The following is a 5,590-nucleotide window of genomic DNA, read 5'->3' as shown; positions in this document are numbered from 1 at the left end:
GCCTCGAACTCCCTGAGATCCACCTGCCTCTGCCTCCAGAGTGCTGGGATTAAAGGCGTGCGCCACCACCGCCCGGCGGAGTGCTAGTTTTTAAAGCCACAGAGAAACCCTGTCTCGAAAAACTTGAAAGAAAGAAAGAAAGAAAGAAAGAAAGAAAGGAAGGAAAGAAAGAAAGAAAGAGAATTTCATTTTAGGTTGACTGACAAGAAAGGAATCATACTAAAAATCTGTTTTTTCCAGCTGAACAATATCTAGGGAGTTTAAGTTTTCTCTTGTGAACGTCAGTAGTGGTACATGCCAGTTCTTGCAAAGGAGGCCACATCTTCTGCCATGCTGAGTCAGGGGCTAGCAGAGGCTCTATGGCATCCTGGCTCTTCCTTATTTTACCCCATCCTGCTGCTTCTGACAGCACCTGTGCCTCTGTACAGACCTGTGCTACCCGACCCTTGGACTGTGGGTCACCCCCATGGGACACGTGTGGTCCCACCAGCAGCAGAAAGTCTGCTTCCACATCCTCAAAAGCTCATGCCGAAGGTTTCAGAAGCAGGAGAGCTGCCGTTTGTTAGCCAGAGTTTCTATTCCAGAAATACCGCACATACGGGCTCCTGACTAATGATGCGGTAATGTCCCAGCAATGCTGCTATAAAAAGAACCGGTCAAGTCAACGGGGTCCTGAAAACATCTGACCTCCTCTTTGTCAAAGCTTAGCAACACTGCCCATTCTGGAAAACAGTGGTGTAACCTCGCCTGGAACTGCTGACCCAGAACTCTCTGCTATTGCCTAGCTCCAGAGCAGATAGGCACATCTATTTAACCAAGGGCAAGAGAAAAATTCAAAATTGGAAATGCTTTGCTGAATGTAGAAGGATTTTGTGTGATAAAGTCAGTAACTCCAAACTTGACCCATCCTAAATCGGGAGTGGCGTCTATTTAAAGTCAGCCACTGGGAGGGGCTTTATCTCTCTACCCTCTGGGAGAGTAGCTGGCCCAGGTCTCAGCCTTTTATTTCATTTAATTTATTTTACTGTATTGTCATGAGGTCTTAATCTGTAACCCAGGCTGGATTTCAATTTAAGCACTTCCTGTCTCAGGCTCCAACACAGTAGGGATTAGAAGCCTGCACCACGATACCTGACTGAGCCCACCCATTAGCAGGAAGGTTCATTCCGCTTCCTTCTTTCTGGAAGCACCCACCTTCTGTGAGATGCCAGTGGTTTGTGAAAAGTGACATGCCATGTGGCGAGGTTCTGGCTTTCACACAGATATTCACCGAATCCTGTCCAGGCAGCGATTGGACGCGTGCCATCTGAGCTAGCAAAAGTGCTTTGCCGGCTCTTCTGGACTAGGCAGAGCTGCAGGGCTGTTTTTATGTGGCTGTGTTTTGGGAGCGCTGTGTTATATAAACTCCAAAGCAATAAGTTCAGTTTCAGAGGGGCCTGAAGAACAGCAAATAACACAAGAAATATGACTGCTGTCGGCCTGCGGCAGAGTGGTAAGCCCTGACAAACATTACAGGTTCATCTGGCCAACTGGCTCCCGATTAGCTCCTGTCAGTTTGAGGTCCCAATAGGTTAGAAGGTGGAAATAAGGGGCAGTTATTTATTATTTTTACCCCTGATTTTCTAGGTTCCAGTCTCTCTGACATTCCAACCAGAAGTAACAAAACAAACCAACCAAACAAACAAACAAAAAAACCTGTGCATGAGCTTGGACCTAAAGCAGTGTGTCTCAGGGGCTGCTTAGATGGCTTAGAATTAAGGACACTTGCTGCCCTTCCTCCCAGGGTCCTCCCAGGGGACTCGGGTTCAGTTTCCATCACCCAAGTTGAGTGGCTCACACTCACTTGTAACTGATGCCCTCTTCTGGAATCCTTGGGTACTGCACACATATGGTGCAGACATATATTGCAGCACACATATATACATATAAAATAAATACATATTTAGAAAAATAATAAAAATAAAGAAGTGCTATGTCCCAAGTGACAACTCTAACAGGTTAAGTGACTGTTGCTGGTGTTACCAGCATAAGATGTCTCAGAGGCCCCTATAGTTACTGCAGAATGTCACAATGTAGTCAGCAGATTCTCCTAAGTTCTATCTATCTATCTATCTATCTATCTATCTATCTATCTATTATCTGTCTATCTATCATCTACCATCTGTCTGTTTGTCTATCATCTACCGTCTGTCTGTCTATATCTATCTATCATCTATCATTTATCTATCTATCTATCTATCATCTACCATCTGTCTGTCTGCCTGTATCTATCTATCTATCTATCTATCTATCTATCTATCTATCTATCATCTGTCTGTCTATCATCTACCATCTGTCTGTCTGTCTGTCTGTCTGTCTCTATCTATCTATCTATCTATCTATCATCTATCATCTGTCTGTCTATCATCTACCATCTGTCTGTCTGTCTGTCTGTCTGTATCTATCTATCTATCTATCTATCCATCCATCCATTGGACCTCTAGCTCAGTGGCAAAGCACTTGTACAGCACACGTAAGACCCTGTATTGGATCCCCAGCACACAGAAATGGAGTAAATAAAAACCATCCAGGGCATTGTACTTTTCTGGACAGATAACAATCGACACAGGCTTCATAAGCAACAGTGCCCAGGGAATCAGAACCCCGAAGAAGAGATCTTTACTTTTTTTTTTTTTTATCTTTTCTTGGGTATAAACACAGCAGTGACATTGTGACTTAGAGAAACTGAGATTTTGAGAAGTCATGGGAAACAACAAACTATTTAAATTGCCACTAAGTATTACTTGGGATTAAAGGAGTGTCTTAACAGGTAAGAGACTGAGATGCACCAGGTTACTGTAAGAAATTACTGTGGTGGACTGCCTCTATCTGACTGCGCCGGAGAGATCCTAGAAAGAAAATTAACTATCCAAGACTTTAGACTTTCAACTCAAATTTCTTGTATCATGGCCTCCAATCAATCCATGAGCCTTTGGAACTGCAAAAATAGGAGATATCACTGACCGCCAAGCCTGCGGTTTGATTCTATAAACCACAGGTGGAGCCACAGTCTGTCCGCAACACGTAAGTGACAGTCTGGGTACGGAATGAGAAAGAATGCATCCTAAAGAAACGAAGGAGAAGAGCAGAGTCGGCATAGCTGAAAGTGAGAATCATGAAGCTCAAATTCTGGAGAACAATTGGACTGGTACTCACTTCTCAGCCTGGCTAGCTTATCGATCAGTTGCATCTGAGATATTTCCTCCAAATTGGCCTTGTTGTGTGGATCACCATGCTCCCTGATCTCTCAAGTTGAAGTCAGCAAGGCTGAGAGCTTAAAGGAAGATGAGGATCATCGTAACAGTGTTTGTATCAGATGGACCAGAGCCAAGCAAGGAAACATGTTTCAAGAAGGAAATGTAATACAGATGGATGCAGATTTTTTTTTTTTTTTTTTAGGGGAGCAAGAAGGGTGGGCCATTAGGCTACTCAGATACTAACAACTGCAGAATCCACCACTCTGGGGCTGAGAGAATGGAGAGGGAGTGACATTCTGCTGAGATAGGCCCTCTCTCTCCATGGGCCTCGTTGTGTATTACCGTCACCATGGGAACCACACTTCTGTCATCCCCACAGAGGATCTCCTGAAACTGCCAGGGTTGTTTGAGCCCCAGGTCCCATTGCTGTCCCTGCTAATAGCCCATAGCTGTCAGCAGCATCTGTCAGATCCACCGGTGTCCCTGGAGCCCGCACTTGTGGGCAGCCATCAAGGGATTGGTCACTGCGACCAAGGCATTATCTGCAACATTAGGCTTTTCTTTAAACGTGGCACCCTTCAGTCTTCGAACAGACGAATCAACAGTCAGCAGGAAAGGAAATCTAAGATATAGTTTGATTCAGTGCACGCAAGAAGGGAAAAAAAAAATCCGTGATATGAAAGAGGATAAAGGCAAGCAAGAAAATGACCACAAAAAGTTCACCCTTGGGACAATAGCTATGCACACCCAGCCTTCTCCACATCATGCTTCTGTACGACTGAAGTGCTCGGGTTTGTGTGTTGGGGAGCAGTCTTGCTGTCTGGCTGTGTCTGCCACAGCAGACAGCCTGGGGTGAATGTTTTAGATAACAAACGCTGAGCCCCAAAGCCCTGCAAGGACTTCTGAAGGGGAGTGAGAGGGAAAGAAACCGTGGCAGGTAATTTACTAAGGAACAGTCTTGGCAAGAATCAAGTCTTAAGAATTTGTCCTTGAAGGGGTGAGGAGGTGGGGTAGATCTGGGAGGAGTTGGGGGAGGAACTGAAGTGAATGAGATCAAAATGCATTGTATGAAATTCTTCAAGAATTAATAAAACACACTTTTTTTTTAAAAAAATTGTCTTATGTCAAGTGATGCAATAATTTGCAAACAAATCGAAAGATGTTTATAGCCATATCTTATATGGACTCCTATACAAGCGGAAAATGTAGAATTAATACCTAGTTAAGAAACGGAAATACTACCTTTGTGTCGTAGGGTGGCTTTCACCTCTGTCTGCCATTCATGCTGTTGGTTTATGAATGGACGGAGGTTTCCTCCGTCTAGGTTCCTGTTTTCTCAACTGAATTTTATTATCCAGTTCACACTAAAGGGCATGATGACAAGGTTTAGCTATGCCCCAGGAGTAGCACAAGGATCGGTTCCGACATACGTATGTATGCCCTAACCACTGCACACACAGACTGTGTTACGGTGGCCAGCACCCAGGCGTACACACAAGGATTTTTTTTTTCCAGCTTTGAAGGTTTCAAGGCCTCCCACTGAAAATCTGGCTTTGCTAGGAACCTTGAACCTAACTACAAGGGCGATTCTACCCAGAGGCTGATCCATGCCTCAGTTTCCCATAAGTTGCTAAGCACAATGTGACCAGATTGTGGTAAATAAATGAACGCGGCCTCTCCAGTTGCCTTTTGGAGTGCTGCGGAGTTCCTCTGCTAAGTCTGTTTCTTCCTGGAGGCCACTCCCTTAGTGTCTTAGAGAGGGCGATTCAGCAAGTTCCCTCCCTAACCTACAGGACTGGAGCTGAGCAGCTCCAGAAGTGTGGCTCCTTCTCTCACCGACCCTGTTCCCAACCTCACCTGCTTGTTAGCAGCGCCGGATCCTAGGAACTCAAATCCCAGTTAATTGCACTGCACCGCTAAACCGTTGTTTGTACACCGATGAAAAGCCTTCTTTCCGCGTGTTCACTACGGGGCGTCTTGCTCCTTGGCAAGCAGATCTTTTAAAATCTAGGCGTTCGTTCTTTAACAAAAAGAAGACTCTTGTTCCCACACCGGGAGTCGAACCCGGGCCGCCTGGGTGAAAACCAGGAATCCTAACCGCTAGACCATGTGGGAACTGACGAAAGCTGCCTGTTGTTAGAGTCTATTGAATCATTCATAACTGCTCCCGCCCACAGCGCCCCGCCCTAAGTCTTGGCAGACCCGGTTCTGCGCCTGCGCGCCAGCCCTGCACTCTCCCCGTCTCTTCAATGCTGGGGACTTTCTTTACTGTCCTTGCTGCGGTGCAGCTTCACGGAGTCCTTTCTTGGCCCTCTTTCTAAAACTCGGTTTCAGACTCTGCTCTGCAGTAGCAG

General features: G+C 45.6%; 1 non-coding gene across 1 annotated transcript; it reads right to left on the bottom strand.

Moving 5' to 3' along the window:
- Positions 1 to 5,279: 5,279 nt before the first annotated feature.
- On the bottom strand, positions 5,280 to 5,351 carry Trnae-uuc. The gene has a single exon. It is a non-coding gene; the product is annotated as a tRNA-Glu (tRNA).
- Between the last annotated feature and the right edge of the window lie 239 nt (positions 5,352 to 5,590).

This window comes from Microtus oregoni, unplaced genomic scaffold (genome assembly GCF_018167655.1).
Source record: "Microtus oregoni isolate MIOR12 unplaced genomic scaffold, Mior012 000000F_ref0000247, whole genome shotgun sequence".
Classification (NCBI taxonomy): domain Eukaryota; kingdom Metazoa; phylum Chordata; class Mammalia; order Rodentia; family Cricetidae; genus Microtus; species Microtus oregoni.
This window is presented reverse-complemented; position numbering and strand designations above follow the sequence as displayed.